We start from the raw sequence: 24,486 nt of genomic DNA, 5'->3' as shown, positions 1-24,486 counted from the left end.
TACTGTGGATCAGTGTCCTGTATATCAGTGTCCTGTAGATCAGAGTCCTGTAGATCAGAGTTCTATGGATCCGATTTATGTGGATCAGAGTCCTGTAGATCAGAGTCGTGTACATCAGGGTCCAGAAAATCAGAGTCCTGTGTATCAGGGTTCTGAAGATCAGGGTTCAGTAGATCAGATTTCTGCAGAACAGAGTCTGTAGTTCATAATCCAATGGATCAAGGTCCTGTGGATTAGAACAATGTGGATAAGAGTTTTGTGGATCAGAGTCCTGTGGATCAGAGTCTGTAGATCAGAGTTCGGTAGTTCTGAGTCCTTTAGATAAGAGACTGCCACTTAGAGTTCTGTGGATCAGAGTTCTGAGGACTAGAGTTCTGTAAATCAGAGCCCTCTGGATCTCAGTCCTGTGGATTAGAGTTCTGTGGATCAGAGTTCGGTGGACTAGAGTTCTGTAAATCAGAGCCCTCTGGAGCTCAGTCCTGTGGATCAGATGTTCTCTAGATTAGTGTCCTGTAGATCAGAGTCCTGTGGATAAGAATCCTATGGATCAGAGTCTGTAGATCAGAGTTCGGTAGTTCCAAGTCCTGTAGATCAGAGTCTGCAGATTAGAGTTCTGTGGACTAGAGTTCTGTAAATCAGAGCACTCTGGATCTCAGTCCTGTGGATCAGAGTTCTGTGGATCCCAGTTCTGTGGATCCGACTTCTGTAGATCAGAGTCCTGTAGATCAGAGTCATGTAGGTTAGAGGCTTGCAAATCAGAGTCCTGTGGATCAGGGTTCTGAAGATCAGGGTTCACAGAACAGAATCTGTAGTTCATACTCCAATGGATCAAAGTCCTGTGGATTAGAATAATGTGGATAAGAGTTTTGTGGATCAGAGCCCTGTAGATCAGAGCCCTGTGGATCAGAGTTCCGCAGATCAGAGTTTTGCGGATCAGAGTTTTGTGGATCCTTATCCTATGGATCAGAATCCTGTGGATCGGAGTTTTGTGGATCAGAGTCCTGTGGATCAGAGTTCTATAGATCAGAGTCCTGTCGATCAGAGTCCTGTGGATCAGATTTCTGTGGATCCGAGTCCTGTGGATGAGAGGTTCTGCAGATCAGTGTCCTGTAGATCTGAGTCCTGCGCATCGGATATCAGTGGATCAGAGTTCTGTAGATCCTGGTCCTGTAGGTCAGAGTCCTGTGGATCAGAGTCCTGTATATCAGAGTCCTGTGGTTCAGAGTCCTGTGGATTACAGTCCTTTAGCTCAAAGTCCTGCAGATCAGAGTGATGCAGATCAGATTTCTGTACATCAGAGTTCTGTAGATCAGAGTCTGTAGATCAGAGTCTGTGGATCAAAGTCATGTGGATCAGACTCCAGTGGATCAATGACTTGTAGATCAGAGTCCTGTGGATCAGAGTCCTGTGGATTAGAGTCCTGTCGATCGGAGTCCTGTCGCTCAGAGTCCTGTGGATCAGAGACCTGTAGATCAGAGTCCTGTGGATCAGATTCCTGTAGATCAGGGTTCTGTAGATCAGATTTCTGCACATCAGAGGTCTGTAGATCAGAGTCTGCAGATTAGTGTTCTGTGGATAAGAATCCTGTGGATCAGAATCTGTAGATCAGAGTTCGGTAGTTCCGAGTCCTGTAGATAAGAGTCTGCAGATTAGAGTTCTGTGGATCAGAGTTCTGTGGACTAGAATTCTGTAAATCAGAGCCCTCTGGATCTCAGTCCTGTGGATCAGATGTTCTCTAGATTAGTGTCCTGTAGATCAGAGTCCTGTGGATAAGAATCCTGTGGATCAGAGTCTGTAGATCAGAGTTCTGTGGATCCGAGTTCTGTGGATCCGATTTCTGTAGATCAGTGTCCTGTAGATCAGAGTCTTGTAGATCAGGGTCCTGTGGATCGAAGCCTGTGGATCAAAGTCCTTGGATCGGAGTACTGTGGATCAGTGTCCTGTATATCAGTGTCCTGTAGATCAGAGTCCTGTAGATCAGAGTTCTGTGGATCCGATTTATGTGGATCAGAGTCCTGTAGATCAGAGTCGTGTACATCAGGGTCCTGTAAATCAGGGTCCAGAAAATCAGAGTCCTGTGTATCAGGGTTCTGAAGATCAGGGTTCAGTAGATCAGATTTCTGCAGAACAGAGTCTGTAGTTCATAATCCAATGGATCAAGGTCCTGTGGATTAGAACAATGTGGATAAGAGTTTTGTGGATCAGAGTCATGTGGATCAGAGTCCTGTGGATCAGAGTCCTGTAGAAGAGAATCCTGTGGATCAGAGTCCTGGGGATCAGAGTCCTGTAGATCAGAGTCCTGTAGATCAGAGTCCTGTAGAAGAGAGTGCTGTGGATCAGTTTCCTGTATGTCAGTGTCCTGTAGATCAGTGTCCTGTTGATCAGTGTCCTGCTGATCAGAGTCGTGTTGATTAGAGTCCTGTAGGTCAGAGTCCTGTCGATAAAATTCCTGTGGATCAGTGTCCTGTAGATGAGAGTCCTGTGGATCAGAGATCTGTGGTCAGAGTCCTGTGGTTCAGAGTCCTGTGGATCCTGGTCCTGTAGGTCAGAGTCCTGTAGATCAGAGTCCGCAGATTAGTGTTCTGTGGATCAGAGTTCTGTGGACTAGAGTTCTGTAATTCAGAGCCCTCTGGATCTCAGTCCTGTGGATCAGATGTTCTCTAGATCAGTGTCCTGTAGATCAGAGTCCTGTGGATCAGAGTCTGTAGATCAGAGTTCGGTAGTTCTGAGTCCTTTAGATAAGAGACTGCCACTTAGAGTTCTGTGGATCAGAGTTCTGAGGACTAGAGTTCTGTAAATCAGAGCCCTCTGGATCTCAGTCCTGTGGATTAGAGTTCTGTGGATCAGAGTTCTGTGGACTAGAGTTCTGTAAATCAGAGCCCTCTGGAGCTCAGTCCTGTGGATCAGATGTTCTCTAGATTAGTGCCCTGTAGATCAGAGTCCTGTGGATAAGAATCCTATGGATCAGAGTCTGTAGATCAGAGTTCGGTAGTTCTGAGTCCTGTAGATCAGAGTCTGCAGATTAGAGTTCTGTGGACTAGAGTTCTGTAAATCAGAGCACTCTGGATCTCAGTCCTGTGGATCAGAGTTCTGTGGATCCCAGTTCTGTGGATCCGACTTCTGTAGATCAGAGTCCTGTAGATCAGAGTCATGTAGGTTGGAGGCTTGCAAATCAGAGTCCTGTGGATCAGGGTTCTGAAGATCAGGGTTCACAGAACAGAATCTGTAGTTCATACTCCAATGGATCAAAGTCCTGTGGATTAGAATAATGTGGATAAGAGTTTTGTGGATCAGAGTCCTGTAGATCAGAGCCCTGTGGATCAGAGTTCCGCAGATCAGAGTTTTGCGGATCAGAGTTTTGTGGATCCTTATCCTATGGATCAGAATCCTGTGGATTGGAGTTTTGTGGATCAGAGTCCTGTGGATTAGAGTTCTATAGATCAGAGTCCTGTCGATCAGAGTCCTGTGGATCAGATTTCTGTGGATCTGAGTCCTGTGGATGAGAGGTTCTGCAGATCAGTGTCCTGTAGATCTGAGTCCTGCGCATCGGATTTCAGTGGATCAGAGTTCTGTAGATCCTGGTCCTGTGGTTCAGAGTCCTGTGGATTACAGTCCTTTAGCTCAAAGTCCTGCAGATCAGAGTGATGCAGATCAGATTTCTGTACATCAGAGTTCTGTAGATTAGAGTCTGTAGATCAGAGTCTGTGGATCAAAGTCATGTGGATCAGACTCCAGTGGATCAATGACTTGTAGATCAGAGTCCTGTGGATCAGAGTCCTGTGGATTAGAGTCCTGTCGATCGGAGTCCTGTCGATCAGAGTCCTGTGGATCAGAGACCTGTAGATCAGAGTCCTGTGGATCAGATTCCTGTAGATCAGGGTTCTGTAGATCAGATTTCTGCACATCAGGGGTCTGTAGATCAGAGTCTGCAGATCAGAGGTCTGTAGATCAGAGTCTGCAGATTAGTGTTCTGTGGATAAGAATCCTGTGGATCAGAGTCTGTAGATCAGAGTTCTGTGGATCGGATTTCTGTGGATCAGATTCCTGTAGATCAGAGTCTGTAGTTCATAGTCCAATGGATCAAGGTCCTGTGGATTAGAACAATGTGGATAAGAGTTTTGTGGATCAGAGTCCTGTAGATCAGAGTCCTGTTGATAAAATTCCTGTGGATCAGTATCCTGTAGATGAGAGTCCTGTGGATCAGAGATCTGTGGTGAGAGTTCCGTGGTTCAGAGTCCTGTGGATCCTGGTCCTGTAGTTCAGAGTCCTGTGGATCAGAGTCCTGTATTTCAGAGTCCTGTGGTTCAGAGTCCTGTGGTTCAGAGTTTTGTGGTTCAGAGTCCTGTGGATTACAGTCCTGTAGATCAAAGTCCTGCAGATCAGAGTGATGCAGATCAGATTTCTGTACATCAGAGTTCTGTGGATCAGAGTCTGTGGATCAGAGTCTGTGGATCAGAGTCATGTGGATCAGAGTCACGTGGATCAGACTCCTGTGGATCAGAGTTCTGTACATCAGAGTGCTGTGGATCAGAGTCCTGTAGATCAGTGTCCTGCTGATCAGAGTCGTGTTGATCAGAGTCCCTTAGGTCAGAGTCCTGTCGATAAAATTCCTGTCGATCAGTGGCCTGTACATTAGAGTCCTGTGGATCAGAGATCTGTGGTCAGAGTCCTGTGGTTCAGAGTCCTGTGGATCCTGGTCCTGTAGGTCAGAGTCCTGTGGATCTGAGTTCGGTATGTCCGAGTCCTGTAGATCAGAGTCCTGTGGATCACAGTTCCGTGGATCAGAGTCATCTAGATCCGAGCCCTGTCGATCAGATGTTCTGTAGATCAGAGTCCTGTGGATCAGAGTCCTGTAGATCAGAGTCCTGTGGTTCAGATTCCTGTAGATCAGGGTTCAGTAGATCAGATTTCTTTACATCAGAGGTCTGTAGAACAGAGTGTGTAGATCAGAGTCCTGTGGGTTAGAATAAAGTGGATAAGAGTCCTGTGCATCAGATTCCTGAGGATCAGAGACCTGTAGATCAGTGTCCTATAGGGGAGATTCCGGTAGATGAGAGTCCTGTGGATCAGAGTCCTGGAGATCAGACTCCTGTGGATCACTGTCCTGTAGATCAGAGTCCTGTGGTTCAGATTCCTGTAGATCAGGGTTCAGTAGATCAGATTTCTGTACATCAGAGGTCTGTAGATCAGAGTCTGCAGATCAGAGTCTGCAGATTAGTGTTCTGTGGATAAGAATCCTGTGGATCAGAGTCTGTAGATCAGAGTTCGGTAGTTCCGAGTCCTGTAGATAAGAGTCTGCAGATTAGAGTTCTGTGGATCAGAGTTCTGTGGACTAGAATTCTGTAAATCAGAGCCCTCTGGATCTCAGTCCTGTGGATCAGATGTTCTCTAGATTAGTGTCCTGTAGATCAGAGTCCTGTGGATAAGAATCCTGTGGATCAGAGTCTGTAGATTAGAGTTCGGTAGTTCCGCGTCCTGTAGATCAGAGTCTGCAGATTAGAGTTCTGTGGATCAGAGTTCTGTGGACTAGAGTTCTGTAAATCAGAGCCCTCTGGATCTCAGTCCTGTGGATCAGAGTTCTGTGGATCCGAGTTCTGTGGATCCGATTTCTGTAGATCAGAGTTGTGTAGATTAGAGTCCTGCAAATCAGAGTCCTGTGGATCAGGGTTCTGAAGATCAGGGTTCACAGATCAGATTTCTGCAGAACAGTGTCTGTAGTTTATAGTCCAATGGATCAAAGTCTTGTGGATTAGAACAATGTGGATATGACTTTTGTGGATCAGAGTCCTGTAGATCAGAGTCCTGTGGATCTGAGTTCTGCGGATCAGAGTTTTGTGGATCAGCGTTTTATGGATCCTTGTCCTGTGGATCAGAATCCTGTGGATCGGAGTTTTGTGGATCAGAGTCCTGTGGGTCAGATTCTGTAGATCAGAGTCCTGTAGATCAGAGTTCACTGGATCCTGGTCCTGTAGGTCAGAGACCTGTGGATCAGAGTACTGTGGTTCCGGATCCTGTGGATTACATTCCTGTAGATCAGAATGATGCAGATCAGATTTCTGTATATCCATGTTCTGCAGATCAGAGTCTGTAGATCAGAGTCATGTGGATCAGATTCCTGTTCATCAGAGTCCTGTACGTCAAGTCCTGTAGATCTGAGTCCTGTGGATCACTGTCCTGTAGATCAGAGTCTTCTAGATCAGGGTCCTGTGGATCAAAGTCCTTGGATCGGAGTACTGTGAATCAGTGTCCTGTATGTCAGTGTCCTGTATATCAGAGTCCTGTAGATCAGAGTTCTGTGGATCCGATTTCTGTGGATCAGATTCCTGTAGATCAGAGTCTGTAGTTCATAGTCCAATGGATGAAGGTCCTGTGGATTAGAACAATGTGGATAAGAGTTTTTTGGATCAGAGTCCTGTAGATCAGAGCCCTGTGGATCAGAGTTCCGCGGATCAGGGTTTTGTAGATCAGAGTTTTGTGGATCAGAGTTCTGTGGATCAGAGTCCTGTGGATCAGAGGTTCTGCAGATCAGTGTCCTGTAGATCCGAGTCCTGCGGATCAGATTCCTGTCGATCAGAGTTCTGTGGATCCTGGTCCTGTAGGTCAGAGTCCTGTGGATCAGAGTCCTGTATATCAGAGTCCTGTGGTTCAGAGGCCTGTGGATTACAGTCCTGTAGATCAAAGTCCTGCAGATCAGAGTGATGCAGATCAGATTTCTGTACATCAGAGTTCTGTAGATCAGAGTCTGTGGATCAGAGTCTGTGGATCAGAGTCATGTGGATCACAGTCATGTGGATCAGACTCCTGTGGATCAGAGTTCTGTACATCAGAGTCCTGTGAATCAGAGCCTTGCAGATCAGAGTCCTGTAGATCAGAGTCCAGTAGAAGACAATCCTGTGGATCAGAGTCCTGTGGATCAGAGTCCTGTAGATCAGAGTCCTGTGGAAGAGAGTCCTGTGGATCAGTTTCCTATATGTCAGTGTCCTGTAGATCAGTGTCCTGTTGATCAGAGTCGTGTTGATCAGAGTCCTGTAGATCAGAGTCCTGTCGATAAAATTCCTGTGGATCAGTGTCCTGTAGATGAGAGTCCTGTGGATCAGAGATCTGTGGTGAGAGTTCTGTGGTTCAGAGTCCTGTGGATCCTGGTCCTGTAGGTCAGAGTCCTGTGGATCAGAGTCCTGTATTTCAGAGTCCTGTGGTTCAGAGTTTTGTGGTTCAGAGTCCTGTGGATTACAGTCCTGTAGATCAAAGTCCTGCAGATCAGAGTGATGCAGATCAGATTTCTGTACATCAGAGTTCTGTAGATCAGAGTCTGTGGATCAGACTCATGTGCATCAGACTCCTGTGGATCAGAGTTCTGTACATCAGAGTGCTGTGGATCAGAGTCCTGTAGATCAGAGTCCTGTAGAAGAGAGTCCTGTAGATCAGACTCCTGTAGATCAGAGTCCTGTGGAAGAGAGTCCTGTGGATCAGTTTCCTGTATGTCAGTGTCCTGTAGATCAGTGTCCTGTTGATCAGAGTCCTGTCGATAAAATTCCTGTGGATCAGTGTCCTGTAGATGAGAGTCCTGTGGATCAGAGATCTGTGGTCACAGTCCTGTGGTTCAGAGTCCTGTAGGTCAGAGTCCTGTGGATCTGAGTTCGGTAGTTCCGAGTCCTATAGATCGACTCCTGTGGATCACAGTTCTGTGGATCAGAGCCATCTTAATCCGAGCCCTGTGGATCAGATGTTCTGTAGATCAGTGTCTTATAGAAGAGAGTCCAGCGGACCAGAGTCCTGTAGATCAGGGTTCTGTAGACCAGATTTCTGTAGAACAGAGTCCAATGGATCAAAGTCCTGTGGGTTAGAATAATGTGGATAAGAGTCCTGTGCATCAGAGTCCTGAGGATCAGAGTCCTGTAGATCAGTGTCCCGTAGGAGAGATTCTGGTAGATGAGAGTCCTGTGGATCAGAGTCCTGGAGATCAGAGTCCTGTGGAACAGAGACCTGTAGATCAGAGTCCTGTGGATCAGATTCCTGTAGATCAGGGTTCTGTAGATCATATTTCTGCACAACAGAGGTCTGTAGATCAGAGTCTGCAGATCAGAGTCTGCAGATTAGTGTTCTGTGGATAAGAATCCTGTGGATCAGAGTCTGTAGATCAGAGTTCGGTAGTTCCGCGTCCTGTAGATCAGAGTCTGCAGATTAGAGTTCTGTGGATCAGAGTTCTGTGGACTAGAGTTCTGTAAATCAGAGCCCTCTGGATCTCAGTCCTGTGGATCAGAGTTCTGTGGATCCGAGTTCTGTGGATCCGATTTCTGTAGATCAGAGTCCTGTAGAACAGAGTCGTGTAGATCAGAGTCCTGCAAATCAGAGTCCTGTGGATCAGGGTTCTGAAGTTCAGGGTTCGCAGATCAGATTTCTGCAGAACAGAGTCTGTAGTTCATAGTCCAATGGATCAAAGTCTTGTGGATTAGAACAATGTGGATATGAGTTTTGTGGATCAGAGTCCTGTAGATCAGAGTCCTGTGGATCAGAGTTCTGCGGATCGGAGTTTTGTGGATCAGAGTCCTGTGGATTACATTCCTGTAGATCAAAGTTCCGCAGATCAGAGTGATGCAGATCAGATTTCTGTATATCAGTGTTCTGTAGATCAGAGTCATGTGGATCAGATTCCTGTAGATCAGAGTCCTGTACGTCAGAGTCCTGTAGATCAGACTCCTGTGGATCAGTGTCCTGTAGATCAGAGTCTTGAAGATCAGGGTCCTGTGGATCGAAGTCCTGTGGATCAAAGTCCTTGGATCGGAGTACTGTGGATCAGTGTCCTGTATATCAGTGTCCTGTAGATCAGAGTCCTGTAGATCAGAGTTCTATGGATCTGATTTATGTGGATCAGAGTCCTGTAGATCAGAGTCGTGTACATCAGGGTCCAGAAAATCAGAGTCCTGTGTATCAGGGTTCTGAAGATCAGGGTTCAGTAGATCAGATTTCTGCAGAACAGAGTCTGTAGTTCATAATCCAATGGATCAAGGTCCTGTGGATTAGAACAATGTGGATAAGAGTTTTGTGGATCAGAGTCCTGTGGATCAGAGTCTGTAGATCAGAGTTCGGTAGTTCTGAGTCCTTTAGATAAGAGACTGCCACTTAGAGTTCTGTGGATCAGAGTTCTGAGGACTAGAGTTCTGTAAATCAGAGCCCTCTGGATCTCAGTCCTGTGGATTAGAGTTCTGTGGATCAGAGTTCGGTGGACTAGAGTTCTGTAAATCAGAGCCCTCTGGAGCTCAGTCCTGTGGATCAGATGTTCTCTAGATTAGTGTCCTGTAGATCAGAGTCCTGTGGATAAGAATCCTATGGATCAGAGTCTGTAGATCAGAGTTCGGTAGTTCCAAGTCCTGTAGATCAGAGTCTGCAGATTAGAGTTCTGTGGACTAGAGTTCTGTAAATCAGAGCACTCTGGATCTCAGTCCTGTGGATCAGAGTTCTGTGGATCCCAGTTCTGTGGATCCGACTTCTGTAGATCAGAGTCCTGTAGATCAGAGTCATGTAGGTTAGAGGCTTGCAAATCAGAGTCCTGTGGATCAGGGTTCTGAAGATCAGGGTTCACAGAACAGAATCTGTAGTTCATACTCCAATGGATCAAAGTCCTGTGGATTAGAATAATGTGGATAAGAGTTTTGTGGATCAGAGCCCTGTAGATCAGAGCCCTGTGGATCAGAGTTCCGCGGATCAGAGTTTTGCGGATCAGAGTTTTGTGGATCCTTATCCTATGGATCAGAATCCTGTGGATCGGAGTTTTGTGGATCAGAGTCCTGTGGATCAGAGTTCTATAGATCAGAGTCCTGTCGATCAGAGTCCTGTGGATCAGATTTCTGTGGATCCGAGTCCTGTGGATGAGAGGTTCTGCAGATCAGTGTCCTGTAGATCTGAGTCCTGCGCATCGGATATCAGTGGATCAGAGTTCTGTAGATCCTGGTCCTGTAGGTCAGAGTCCTGTGGATCAGAGTCCTGTATATCAGAGTCCTGTGGTTCAGAGTCCTGTGGATTACAGTCCTTTAGCTCAAAGTCCTGCAGATCAGAGTTATGCAGATCAGATTTCTGTACATCAGAGTTCTGTAGATCAGAGTCTGTAGATCAGAGTCTGTGGATCAAAGTCATGTGGATCAGACTCCAGTGGATCAATGACTTGTAGATCAGAGTCCTGTGGATCAGAGTCCTGTGGATTAGAGTCCTGTCGATCGGAGTCCTGTCGCTCAGAGTCCTGTGGATCAGAGACCTGTAGATCAGAGTCCTGTGGATCAGATTCCTGTAGATCAGGGTTCTGTAGATCAGATTTCTGCACATCAGAGGTCTGTAGATCAGAGTCTGCAGATTAGTGTTCTGTGGATAAGAATCCTGTGGATCAGAATCTGTAGATCAGAGTTCGGTAGTTCCGAGTCCTGTAGATAAGAGTCTGCAGATTAGAGTTCTGTGGATCAGAGTTCTGTGGACTAGAATTCTGTAAATCAGAGCCCTCTGGATCTCAGTCCTGTGGATCAGATGTTCTCTAGATTAGTGTCCTGTAGATCAGAGTCCTGTGGATAAGAATCCTGTGGATCAGAGTCTGTAGATCAGAGTTCTGTGGATCCGAGTTCTGTGGATCCGATTTCTGTAGATCAGTGTCCTGTAGATCAGAGTCTTGTAGATCAGGGTCCTGTGGATCGAAGCCTGTGGATCAAAGTCCTTGGATCGGAGTACTGTGGATCAGTGTCCTGTATATCAGTGTCCTGTAGATCAGAGTCCTGTAGATCAGAGTTCTGTGGATCCGATTTATGTGGATCAGAGTCCTGTAGATCAGAGTCGTGTACATCAGGGTCCTGTAAATCAGGGTCCAGAAAATCAGAGTCCTGTGTATCAGGGTTCTGAAGATCAGGGTTCAGTAGATCAGATTTCTGCAGAACAGAGTCTGTAGTTCATAATCCAATGGATCAAGGTCCTGTGGATTAGAACAATGTGGATAAGAGTTTTGTGGATCAGAGTCATGTGGATCAGAGTCCTGTGGATCAGAGTCCTGTAGAAGAGAATCCTGTGGATCAGAGTCCTGGGGATCAGAGTCCTGTAGATCAGAGTCCTGTAGATCAGAGTCCTGTAGAAGAGAGTGCTGTGGATCAGTTTCCTGTATGTCAGTGTCCTGTAGATCAGTGTCCTGTTGATCAGTGTCCTGCTGATCAGAGTCGTGTTGATTAGAGTCCTGTAGGTCAGAGTCCTGTCGATAAAATTCCTGTGGATCAGTGTCCTGTAGATGAGAGTCCTGTGGATCAGAGATCTGTGGTCAGAGTCCTGTGGTTCAGAGTCCTGTAGGTCAGAGTCCTGTGGATCTGAGTTCGGTAGTTCCGAGTCCTATAGATCGACTCCTGTGGATCACAGTTCTGTGGATCAGAGCCATCTTAATCCGAGCCCTGTGGATCAGATGTTCTGTAGATCAGTGTCTTATAGAAGAGAGTCCAGCGGACCAGAGTCCTGTAGATCAGGGTTCTGTAGACCAGATTTCTGTAGAACAGAGTCCAATGGATCAAAGTCCTGTGGGTTAGAATAATGTGGATAAGAGTCCTGTGCATCAGAGTCCTGAGGATCAGAGACCTGTAGATCAGTGTCCTGTAGGGGAGATTCCGGTAGATGAGAGTCCTGTGGATCAGGGTCCTGGAGATCAGAGTCCTGTGGATCAGAGTCCTGTAGATCAGGGTTATGTAGACCAGATTTCTGTACATCAGAGTTCTGTAGACCAGAGTCTGCAGATTAGTGTTCTGTGGATAAGAATCCTGTGGATCAGAGTTCGGTAGTTCCGAGTCCTGTAGATAAGAGACTGCAGATTAGAGTTCTGTGGATCAGAGTTCTGTGGACTAGAATTCTGTAAATCAGAGCCCTCTGGATCTCAGTCCTGTGGATCAGATGTTCTCTAGATCAGTGTCCTGTAGATCAGAGTCCTGTGGATCAGAGTCTGTAGATCAGGGTTCGGTAGTTCCGAATCATGTAGATAAGAGACTGCAGATTAGAGTTCTGTGGATCAGAGTTCTGTGGACTAGAATTCTGTAAATCAGAGCCCTCTGGATCTCAGTCCTGTGGATTAGAGTTCTGTGGATCCGATTTATGTGGATCAGAGTCCTGTAGATCAGAGTCGTGTACATCAGGGTCCAGAAAATCAGAGTCCTGTGTATCAGGGTTCTGAAGATCAGGGTTCAGTAGATCAGATTTCTGCAGAACAGAGTCTGTAGTTCATAATCCAATGGATCAAGGTCCTGTGGATTAGAACAATGTGGATAAGAGTTTTGTGGATCAGAGTCCTGTGGATCAGAGTCTGTAGATCAGAGTTCGGTAGTTCTGAGTCCTTTAGATAAGAGACTGCCACTTAGAGTTCTGTGGATCAGAGTTCTGAGGACTAGAGTTCTGTAAATCAGAGCCCTCTGGATCTCAGTCCTGTGGATTAGAGTTCTGTGGATCAGAGTTCGGTGGACTAGAGTTCTGTAAATCAGAGCCCTCTGGAGCTCAGTCCTGTGGATCAGATGTTCTCTAGATTAGTGTCCTGTAGATCAGAGTCCTGTGGATAAGAATCCTATGGATCAGAGTCTGTAGATCAGAGTTCGGTAGTTCCAAGTCCTGTAGATCAGAGTCTGCAGATTAGAGTTCTGTGGACTAGAGTTCTGTAAATCAGAGCACTCTGGATCTCAGTCCTGTGGATCAGAGTTCTGTGGATCCCAGTTCTGTGGATCCGACTTCTGTAGATCAGAGTCCTGTAGATCAGAGTCATGTAGGTTAGAGGCTTGCAAATCAGAGTCCTGTGGATCAGGGTTCTGAAGATCAGGGTTCACAGAACAGAATCTGTAGTTCATACTCCAATGGATCAAAGTCCTGTGGATTAGAATAATGTGGATAAGAGTTTTGTGGATCAGAGCCCTGTAGATCAGAGCCCTGTGGATCAGAGTTCCGCAGATCAGAGTTTTGCGGATCAGAGTTTTGTGGATCCTTATCCTATGGATCAGAATCCTGTGGATCGGAGTTTTGTGGATCAGAGTCCTGTGGATCAGAGTTCTATAGATCAGAGTCCTGTCGATCAGAGTCCTGTGGATCAGATTTCTGTGGATCCGAGTCCTGTGGATGAGAGGTTCTGCAGATCAGTGTCCTGTAGATCTGAGTCCTGCGCATCGGATATCAGTGGATCAGAGTTCTGTAGATCCTGGTCCTGTAGGTCAGAGTCCTGTGGATCAGAGTCCTGTATATCAGAGTCCTGTGGTTCAGAGTCCTGTGGATTACAGTCCTTTAGTTCAAAGTCCTGCAGATCAGAGTGATGCAGATCAGATTTCTGTACATCAGAGTTCTGTAGATCAGAGTCTGTAGATCAGAGTCTGTGGATCAAAGTCATGTGGATCAGACTCCAGTGGATCAATGACTTGTAGATCAGAGTCCTGTGGATCAGAGTCCTGTGGATTAGAGTCCTGTCGATCGGAGTCCTGTCGCTCAGAGTCCTGTGGATCAGAGACCTGTAGATCAGAGTCCTGTGGATCAGATTCCTGTAGATCAGGGTTCTGTAGATCAGATTTCTGCACATCAGAGGTCTGTAGATCAGAGTCTGCAGATTAGTGTTCTGTGGATAAGAATCCTGTGGATCAGAATCTGTAGATCAGAGTTCGGTAGTTCCGAGTCCTGTAGATAAGAGTCTGCAGATTAGAGTTCTGTGGATCAGAGTTCTGTGGACTAGAATTCTGTAAATCAGAGCCCTCTGGATCTCAGTCCTGTGGATCAGATGTTCTCTAGATTAGTGTCCTGTAGATCAGAGTCCTGTGGATAAGAATCCTGTGGATCAGAGTCTGTAGATCAGAGTTCTGTGGATCCGAGTTCTGTGGATCCGATTTCTGTAGATCAGTGTCCTGTAGATCAGAGTCTTGTAGATCAGGGTCCTGTGGATCGAAGCCTGTGGATCAAAGTCCTTGGATCGGAGTACTGTGGATCAGTGTCCTGTATATCAGTGTCCTGTAGATCAGAGTCCTGTAGATCAGAGTTCTGTGGATCCGATTTATGTGGATCAGAGTCCTGTAGATCAGAGTCGTGTACATCAGGGTCCTGTAAATCAGGGTCCAGAAAATCAGAGTCCTGTGTATCAGGGTTCTGAAGATCAGGGTTCAGTAGATCAGATTTCTGCAGAACAGAGTCTGTAGTTCATAATCCAATGGATCAAGGTCCTGTGGATTAGAACAATGTGGATAAGAGTTTTGTGGATCAGAGTCATGTGGATCAGAGTCCTGTGGATCAGAGTCTTGTAGAAGAGAATCCTGTGGATCAGAGTCCTGGGGATCAGAGTCCTGTAGATCAGAGTCCTGTAGATCAGAGTCCTGTAGAAGAGAGTGCTGTGGATCAGTTTCCTGTATGTCAGTGTCCTGTAGATCAGTGTCCTGTTGATCAGTGTCCTGCTGATCAGAGTCGTGTTGATTAGAGTCCTGTAGGTCAGAGTCCTGTCGATAAAATTCCTGTGGATCAGTGTCCTGTAGATGAGAGTCCTGTGGATCAGAGATCTGTGGTCAGAGTCCTGTGGTTCAGAGTCCTGTGGATCCTGGTCCTGTAGGTCAGAGTCCTGTAGATCAGAGTCCGCAGATTAGTGTTCTGTGGATCAGAGTTCTGTGGACTAGAGTTCTGTAATTCAGAGCCCTCTGGATCTCAGTCCTGTGGATCAGATGTTCTCTAGATCAGTGTCCTGTAGATCAGAGTCCTGTGGATCAGAGTCTGTAGATCAGAGTTCGGTAGTTCTGAGTCCTTTAGATAAGAGACTGCCACTTAGAGTTCTGTGGATCAGAGTTCTGAGGACTAGAGTTCTGTAAATCAGAGCCCTCTGGATCTCAGTCCTGTGGATTAGAGTTCTGTGGATCAGAGTTCTGTGGACTAGAGTTCTGTAAATCAGAGCCCTCTGGAGCTCAGTCCTGTGGATCAGATGTTCTCTAGATTAGTGTCCTGTAGATCAGAGTCCTGTGGATAAGAATCCTATGGATCAGAGTCTGTAGATCAGAGTTCGGTAGTTCTGAGTCCTGTAGATCAGAGTCTGCAGATTAGAGTTCTGTGGACTAGAGTTCTGTAAATCAGAGCACTCTGGATCTCAGTCCTGTGGATCAGAGTTCTGTGGATCCCAGTTCTGTGGATCCGACTTCTGTAGATCAGAGTCCTGTAGATCAGAGTCATGTAGGTTGGAGGCTTGCAAATCAGAGTCCTGTGGATCAGGGTTCTGAAGATCAGGGTTCACAGAACAGAATCTGTAGTTCATACTCCAATGGATCAAAGTCCTGTGGATTAGAATAATGTGGATAAGAGTTTTGTGGATCAGAGTCCTGTAGATCAGAGCCCTGTGGATCAGAGTTCCGCAGATCAGAGTTTTGCGGATCAGAGTTTTGTGGATCCTTATCCTATGGATCAGAATCCTGTGGATTGGAGTTTTGTGGATCAGAGTCCTGTGGATTAGAGTTCTATAGATCAGAGTCCTGTCGATCAGAGTCCTGTGGATCAGATTTCTGTGGATCTGAGTCCTGTGGATGAGAGGTTCTGCAGATCAGTGTCCTGTAGATCTGAGTCCTGCGCATCGGATTTCAGTGGATCAGAGTTCTGTAGATCCTGGTCCTGTAGGTCAGAGTCCTGTATATCAGAGTCCTGTGGTTCAGAGTCCTGTGGATTACAGTCCTTTAGCTCAAAGTCCTGCAGATCAGAGTGATGCAGATCAGATTTCTGTACATCAGAGTTCTGTAGATTAGAGTCTGTAGATCAGAGTCTGTGGATCAAAGTCATGTGGATCAGACTCCAGTGGATCAATGACTTGTAGATCAGAGTCCTGTGGATCAGAGTCCTGTGGATTAGAGTCCTGTCGATCGGAGTCCTGTCGATCAGAGTCCTGTGGATCAGAGACCTGTAGATCAGAGTCCTGTGGATCAGATTCCTGTAGATCAGGGTTCTGTAGATCAGATTTCTGCACATCAGGGGTCTGTAGATCAGAGTCTGCAGATCAGAGGTCTGTAGATCAGAGTCTGCAGATTAGTGTTCTGTGGATAAGAATCCTGTGGATCAGAGTCTGTAGATCAGAGTTCGGTAGTTCCGAGTCCTGTAGATAAGAGTCTGCAGATTAGAGTTCTGTGGATCAGAGTTCTGTGGACTAGAATTCTGTAAATCAGAGCCCTCTGGATCTCAGTCCTGTGGATCAGATGTTCTCTAGATTAGTGTCCTGTAGATCAGAGTCCTGTGGATAAGAATCCTGTGGATCAGATTCTGTAGATTAGAGTTCGGTAGTTCCGCGTCCTGTAGATCAGAGTCTGCAGATTAGAGTTCTGTGGATCAGAGTTCTGTGGACTAGAGTTCTGTAAATCAGAGCCCTCTGGATCTCAGTCCTGTGGATCAGAGTTCTGTGGATCCGAGTTCTGTGGATCCGAGTTCTGTGGATCCGATTTCTGTAGATCAGAGTCCTGTAGATCAGAGTCGTGTAGATCAGAGTCCTGCAAATCAGACTCCTGTGGATCAGGGTTCTGAAGTTCAGGGTTCGCAGATCAGATTTCTGCAGAACAGAGTCTGTAGTTCATAGTCCAATGGATCAAAGTCTTGTGGATTAGAACAATGCGGATATGAGTTTTGTGGATCAGAGTCTTGTAGATCAGAGTCCTGTGGATCAGAGTTCTGCGGATCAGAGTTTTGTGGATCAGCGTTTTGTGGATCCTTGTCCTCTGGATCAGAATCCTGTGGATCGGAGTTCTGTAGATCAGAGTCCTGTAGATCAGAGTTCTTTGGATCCTGGTCCTGTAGGTCAGAGACCTGTGGATCAGAGTACTGTGGTTCAGAGTCCTGTGGATTACATTCCTGTAGATCAAAGTCCCGCAGATCAGAGTGATGCAGATCAGATTTCTGTATATCAGTGTTCTGTAGATCAGAGTCTGTAGATCAGAGTCATGTGGATCAGATTCCTGTAGATCAGAGTCCTGTACGTCAGAGTCCTGTAGATCAGACTCCTGTGGATCAGTGTCCTGTAGATCAGAGTCTTGTAGATCAGGGTCCTGTGGATCAAAGTCCTGTGGATCAAAGTCCTTGGATCGCAGTACTGTGGATCAGTGTCCTGTATATCAGTGTCCTGTAGATCAGAGTGTTGGATCCGATTTATGTGGATCAGAGTCCTGTAGATCAAAGTCCTGTACGTCAGAGTCCTGTAGATCAGACTCCTGTGGATCAGTGTCCTGTGGATCAGAGTCTTGTAGAGCATGGTCCTGTGGATCAAAGTCCTATGGATCAAAGTCCTTGGATCGGAGTACTGTGGATCAGTGCCCTGTATATCAGTGTCCTGTTGATCAGAGTCCTGTAGATCAGAGTTCTGTGGATCCGATTTATGTGGATCAGAGTCCTGTAGATCAGAGTCGTGTACATCAGAGTCCTGTAAATCAGGGTGCAGAAAATCAGAGTCCTGTAGATCAGAGTCGTGTACATCAGAGTCCTGTAAATCAGGGTCCAGAAATTCAGAGTCCTGTGTATCAGCGTTCGAAAGATCAGGGTTCAGTAGATCAGATTTCTGTAGAACAGAGTCTGTAGTTCATAATCCAATGGATCAAGGTCCTGTGGATTAGAACAATGTGGATAATAGTTTTGTGGATCAGAGTCCTGTGGATCAGAGTCCTGTAGAAGAGAATCCTGTGGATCAGAGTCCTGGGGATCAGAGTCCTGTAGATCAGAGTCCTGTAGAAGAGAGTTCTGTGGATCAGTTTCCTGTATGTCAGTGTCCTGTAGATCAGTGTCCTGTTGATCAGAGTCGTGTTGATCAGAGTCCTGTAGGTCAGAGTCCTGCCGATAAAATTCCTGTGGATCAGTGTCCTGTAGATGAGAGTCCTGTGGATCAGAGATCTGTGGTCAGAGTCCTGTGGTTCAGAGTCCTGTGGATCCTGGTCCTGTAGGTCAGAGTCCTGTAGATCAGAGTCTGTAGATCAGAGTCTGCAGATTAGTGTTCTGTGGATCAGAGTTCTGTGGACTAGAGTTCTGTAATTCAGAGCCCTCTGGATCTCAGTCCTGTGGTTCAGATGTTCTCTAGATCAGTGTCCTGTAGATTAGAGTCCTGTGGATCAGAGTCCTGTGGATCAGAGTCTGTAGCTCAGAGTTCGGTAGTTCTGAGTCCTGTAGATAAGAGACTGCCGATTAGAGTTCTGTGGATCAGAGTTCTGTGGACTAGAGTTCTGTAAATCAGAGCCCTCTGGATCTCAGTCCTGTGGATTAGAGTTCTGTGGATCAGAGTTCTGTGGACTAGAGTTCTGTAAATCAGAGCCCTCTGGAGCTCAGTCCTGTGGATCAGATGTTCTCTAGATTAGTGTCCTGTAGATCAGGGTCCTGTGGATAAGAATCCTATGGATCAGAGTCTGTAGATCAGAGTTCGGTAGTTCTGAGTCCTGTAGATCAGAGTCTGCAGATTAGAGTTCTGTGGACTAGAGTTCTGTAAATCAGAGCCCTCTGAATCTCAGTCCTGTGGATCAGAGTTCTGTGGATCCAAGTTCTGTGGATCCGATTTCTGTAGATCAGAGTCCTGTAGATCAGAGTCATGTAGGTTAGAGTCCTGCAAATCAGAGTCCTGTGGATCAGGGTTCTGAAGATCAGGGTTCACAGAACAGAGTCTGTAGTTCATACTCCAATGGATCAAAGTCCTGTGGATTAGAACAACGTAGATAAGAGTTTTGTGGATCACAGTCCTGTAGATCAGAGCCCTGTGGATCAGAGTTCCGCGGATCAGAGTTTTGCGGATCAGAGTTTTGTGGATCCTTATCCTATGGATCAGAATCCTGTGGATCGGAGTTTTGTGGATCAGAGTCCTGTGGATCAGAGTTCTATAGATCAGAGTCCTGTCGATCAGAGTCCTGTCGATCAGAGTCCTGTGGATCAGATTTCTGTGGATCCGAGTCCTGTGGATGAGAGGTTCTGCAGATCAGTGACCTGTAGATCCGAGTCCTGCGGATCAGATTTCAGTGGATCAGAGTTCTGTAGATCCTGGTCCTGTAGGTCAGAGTCCTGTGAATCAGAGTCCTGTATATCAGAGTCCTGTGGTTCAGAGTCCTGTGGTTCAGAGTCCTGTGGATTACAGTCCTTTAGCTCAAAGTCCTGCAGATCAGAGTGATGCAGATCAGATTTCTGTACATCAGAGTTCAGTAGATCAGAGTCTGTGGATCAAAGTCATGTGGATCAGACTCCAGTGGATCAATGACTTGTAGATCAGAGTCCTGTGGATCAGAGTCCTGTGGATCAGAGTCCTGTCGATTAGAGTCCTGTCGATCGGAGTCCTGTCGATCAGAGTTCTGTGGATCAGAGTTCTGTGGATCCGAGTCCTGTGGATGAGAGGTTCTGCAGATCAGTGTCCTGTAGATCCGAGTCCTGCGGATCAGAATCCTGTAGATCAGGGTTCTGTGAATTACAGTCCTGTAGATCAAAGTCCTGCAGATCAGAGTGATGCAAATCAGATTTCTGTACATCAGAGTTCTGTAGATCAGAGTCTGTAGATCAGAGTCATGTGGATCAGAGTCCCGTGGATAAGAGTTCTGTACATCAGAGTCCTGTAGATCACAGTCCTGTGGATCAGAGTCCTGTGGATCAGAGTCCTGTGGATCAGAGTCCTGTATGTCAGTGTCCTGTAGATCAGTGTCCTGTAGATCAGTGTCCTGTTGATCAGTGTCTGTTGATCAGAGTCATGTTGATCAGAGTCCTGTAGGTCAGAGTCCTGTCGATAAAATTCCTGTGGATCATTGTCCTGTAGATGAGATGCCTGTGGATCAGAGATCTGTGGTCAGAGTCCTGTGGTTCAGAAACCTCAGGTTCAGAGTCCTGTGGATCAGAGTAGTGTATATCAGAGTCCTGTGGTTCAGAGTCCTGTGGTTCTGATTCCTGTGGATTACAGTCCTGTAGATCAAAGTCCTGCAGAGCAGAGTGATGCAGATCAGATTTCTGTACATCATAGTTCCGTAGATCAGAGTCTATAGATCAGAATCTGTGAATCTCAGTTCGGTAGTTCCGACTCTTATAGATCAGGCTCCTGTGGATCACAGTTCTGTGGATCAGAGTCCTCTAGATCCGAGTCCTGTGGATCAGATGTTATGTAGATCAGTGCCTTGTAGTTCAGAGTCCTGCGGATCAGAGTCCTGTAAATCAGGGTTCTGTAGACCAGATTTCTGTAGAACAGAGTCTGTAGATCAGAGTCCAAAGGATCAAAATCCTGTGGATTAGAATAATGTGGATAAGAGTCCTGTGGATCAGAGTCTTGAGGATCAGATTTCAGTGGATCAGAGTTCTGTAGATCCTGGTCCTGTGGGTCAGAGTCCTGAGGATCAGAGTCCTGTATGTCAGTGTCCTGTGGTTCAGAGTCCTGTGGTTCAGAGTCCTGTGGATTACAGTCCTTTAGCTCAAAGTCCTGCAGATCAGAGTGATGCAGATCAGATTTCTGTACATCAGAGTTCAGTAGATCAGAGTCTGTGGATCAAAGTCATGTGGATCAGACTCCAGTGGATCAATGACTTGTAGATCAGAGTCCTGTGGATCAGAGTCCTGTGGATCAGAGTCCTGTCGATTAGAGTCCTGTCGATCGGAGTCCTGTCGATCAGAGTTCTGTGGATCAGAGTTCTGTGGATCCGAGTCCTGTGGATGAGAGGTTCTGCAGATCAGTGTCCTGTAGATCCGAGTCCTGCGGATCAGAATCCTGTAGATCAGGGTTCTGTGAATTACAGTCCTGTAGATCAAAGTCCTGCAGATCAGAGTGATGCAAATCAGATTTCTGTACATCAGAGTTCTGTAGATCAGAGTCTGTAGATCAGAGTCATGTGGATCAGAGTCCCGTGGATAAGAGTTCTGTACATCAGAGTCCTGTAGATCACAGTCCTGTGGATCAGAGTCCTGTGGATCAGAGTCCTGTGGATCAGAGTCCTGTATGTCAGTGTCCTGTAGATCAGTGTCCTGTAGATCAGTGTCCTGTTGATCAGTGTCTGTTGATCAGAGTCATGTTGATCAGAGTCCTGTAGGTCAGAGTCCTGTCGATAAAATTCCTGTGGATCATTGTCCTGTAGATGAGATGCCTGTGGATCAGAGATCTGTGGTCAGAGTCCTGTGGTTCAGAAACCTCAGGTTCAGAGTGCTGTGGATCAGAGTAGTGTATATCAGAGTCCTGTGGTTCAGAGTCCTGTGGTTCTGATTCCTGTGGATTACAGTCCTGTAGATCAAAGTCCTGCAGAGCAGAGTGATGCAGATCAGATTTCTGTACATCATAGTTCCGTAGATCAGAGTCTATAGATCAGAATCTGTGAATCTCAGTTCGGTAGTTCCGACTCTTATAGATCAGGCTCCTGTGGATCACAGTTCTGTGGATCAGAGTCCTCTAGATCCGAGTCCTGTGGATCAGATGTTATGTAGATCAGTGCCTTGTAGTTCAGAGTCCTGCGGATCAGAGTCCTGTAAATCAGGGTTCTGTAGACCAGATTTCTGTAGAACAGAGTCTGTAGATCAGAGTCCAAAGGATCAAAATCCTGTGGATTAGAATAATGTGGATAAGAGTCCTGTGGATCAGAGTCTTGAGGATCAGAGACCTGTAGATCAGAGTCCTGTAGGGGAGAGTCCGGTAGTTGAGAGTCCTGTGGGTCAGAGTCCTGAGGATCAGAGTCCTGTGGATCAGATTCCTATAGACCAGGGTTCTGTAGATCAGATTTCTGTACATCAGAGTTCTGTAGATCAGAGTCTGCAGATTAGTTTCTGTAGATCAGAGTTCTGTGGACTAGAGTTCTGTAATTCAGAGCCCTCTGGATCTCAGTCCTGTGGATCAGATGTTCTCTAGATTAGTGTCCTGTAGATCAGAGTCCTGTGGATAAGAATCCTGTGGATCAGAGTCTATAGATCAGAGTTCGGTAGTTCCGAGTCCTGTAGATCAGAGTCTGCAGATTAGAGTTCTGTGGATCAGAGTTCTGTAAATCAGAGCCCTCTGGATCTCAGTCCTGTGGATCACAGTTCTGTGGATCCGAGTTCTGTGCATCCGATTTCTGTGGATCACAGTCCTGTAGATCAGAGTTGTGTAGATCAGAGACCTGCAAATTAGAGTCTTGTGGATCAGGGTTCTGAAGGTCAGGGTACGCAGATCAGATTTCTGCTGAACAAACTCTGTAGTTCATAGTCCAGTGGATCAAAGTCCTGTGGATTAGAACAATGTGGATCAGAGTCCTGTAGATCAGAGTCCTGTGGATCAGAGTTCTGCGGATCAGAGTTTTGTGGATCAGCGTTTTGTGGATCCTAGTCCTGTGGATCAGAGTCTGTAGATCAGGGTCCTGTGGATCAAAGTCCTGTGGATCAAAGTCCTCTGTATCGGAGTGCTATGGATCAGTGTCCTGTATATCAGTGTCCTGTAGATCAAAGTCCTGTAGGTCAGAGTTCTGTGGATCCGATTTCTGTGGATCAGAGTCTTGTAGATCAGAGTCATGTAGATCAGAGTCCTGCAAATCAGAGTCCTGAAAATCAGAGTCCTGTGAATCAGGGTTCAGTAGATCAGACTTCTACAGAACAGAGTCTGTAGTTCATAGTCCAATGGATCAAAGTCCTGTGGAATAGAACAATGTGGATAAGAGTTTTGTGGATCAGAGTCCTGTAGTTCAGAACCCTGTGGATCAGAGATCCGCGGATCAGAGTTTTGTGGATCAGTGTTTTGTGGATCCTTATCCTATGGATCAGAATCCTGTGGATCGGAGTTTTGTGGATCAGAATCCTGTCGATCAGATTTCTGTAGATATGAGTCCTGTCGATCAGAGTCCTGTCGATCAGATTTCTGTGGATCAGAGTTCTGTGGATCAGAGTTTTGCGGATCCGAGTCCTGTGGATGAGAGGTTCTGCAGATCAGTGTCCTGTAGATCCGAGTCCTGCGGATAAGATTCCTGTGGATCAGATTTCTATGGATCCTGGTCCTGTAGGTCAGAGTCCGGTGGATCAGAGTCCTGTAGATCAGAGTCCTGGAGATCAGAGTCCTGTGGATCAGATTCCTGTAGATCAGGGTTCTGTAGATCAGATTTCTGTACTTCAGATTTCTGTACTTCAGAGTATGTAGATCAGAGTCTGCAGATTAGAATTCTGTAGATCAGAGTTCTGTGGATCAGAGTTCTGTAAATCAGAGTCCTCTGGATCTTAGTCCTGTAGATCAGATTCCTGTAGATCAGAGTCCTGTGGATCAGTGGATCAGATTACTTTGGATCAGAGTCCTGTGGATCAGAGTCCTGTAGACCAGATTTCTGTACATCAGAGTCCTGTCGATCAGAGTCTGTAGATCAGAGTTATGTGGGTCAGATTCCTGTGGATCAGTTGTTCCGCAGATCAGAGTCCTGTAGATCAGAGTTCTGAGGATTAGAGTTCAGTGGATCCTAGTCCTGTAGATCAGAATCCTGTGCATCAGAGTTTTGTGCATTAGAGTCCTGTAGATCAGATTTCTATAGATCAAGGTCTGTAGATCAGAGTCCTGTAGATCTGTGTCTTGTGGATGAGAGTCCTGCAGATCAGAGTCCTGCAGATCAGAGTCCTGAAGATCATAGTCCTGAAGATCAGAGATCTGTAGATCAGATTCCTGTGGATCAGAGTCCTGTAGATCAGAGTCTGTAGATCAGAGTCATGTAGATCAGATTCCGGTAGATTAGAATCCGGTTGATCAGAGACCTGTAGATCAGAGTCCTGAGGATCAGATTGCTGTGGATCAGTGTTCTGTAAATAAGATGTTCAGCTGATCAGAGTCCTGTGGATGAGTGGTTCTGTAGATCAGTGTCCTGTAGATCCGAGTCCTGGGGATCAGATTCCTGTAGATCAGGGTTCTGTAGATCAGCTTACTGCAGAACAGAGTCAGTTGATCAGAGTCCTCTGGATCAAAGTCCTGCGGATTAGAATAATGTGGATAAGAGTCCTGTGGATCAGAGTCCTGTGCATCAGTGTCCTGTAGATCAGAGTCCTGTAGATCAGAGTCCTGTTGATCAGAGACCTGTCGATAAAATTCCTGAGGATCAGTGTCCTATGCATCAGAGTCCTATGGATCAGAGTCCTGTCGATAAAATTCCTGTGGATCAGTGTCCTATGCATCAGAGTCCTATGGATCAGAGTCCTGTGGATAAAATTCCTGTGGATTACAGTCCTGTAGATCAAAGTCCTGCATATCAGAGTGATGCAGATCAGATTTATGTACATCAGAGTTCTGTAGATCAGAGTCTGTAGATCAGAGTCCTGTGGATCAGAGTTCTGTACATCAGAGTCCTGTGGATCAGAGTCCTGTGCATCAGTGTCCTGTAGATCAGAGTCCTGTAGATCAGAGTCCTGTTGATCAGAGTCCTGTTGATAAAATTCCTGTGGATCAGTGTCCTATGGATCAGAGTCCTATGGATCAGAGTCCTGTGGATCAGAGCCCTGTGGATTATAGTCCTGTACATCAAAGTCCTGCATATCGAAGTGATGCAGATCAGATTTATGTACATCAGAGTTCTGTAGGTCAGAGTCTGT

This window comes from Mobula birostris, chromosome 21 (genome assembly GCF_030028105.1).
Source record: "Mobula birostris isolate sMobBir1 chromosome 21, sMobBir1.hap1, whole genome shotgun sequence".
Classification (NCBI taxonomy): Eukaryota; Metazoa; Chordata; class Chondrichthyes; order Myliobatiformes; family Myliobatidae; genus Mobula; species Mobula birostris.
This window is presented reverse-complemented; position numbering follows the sequence as displayed.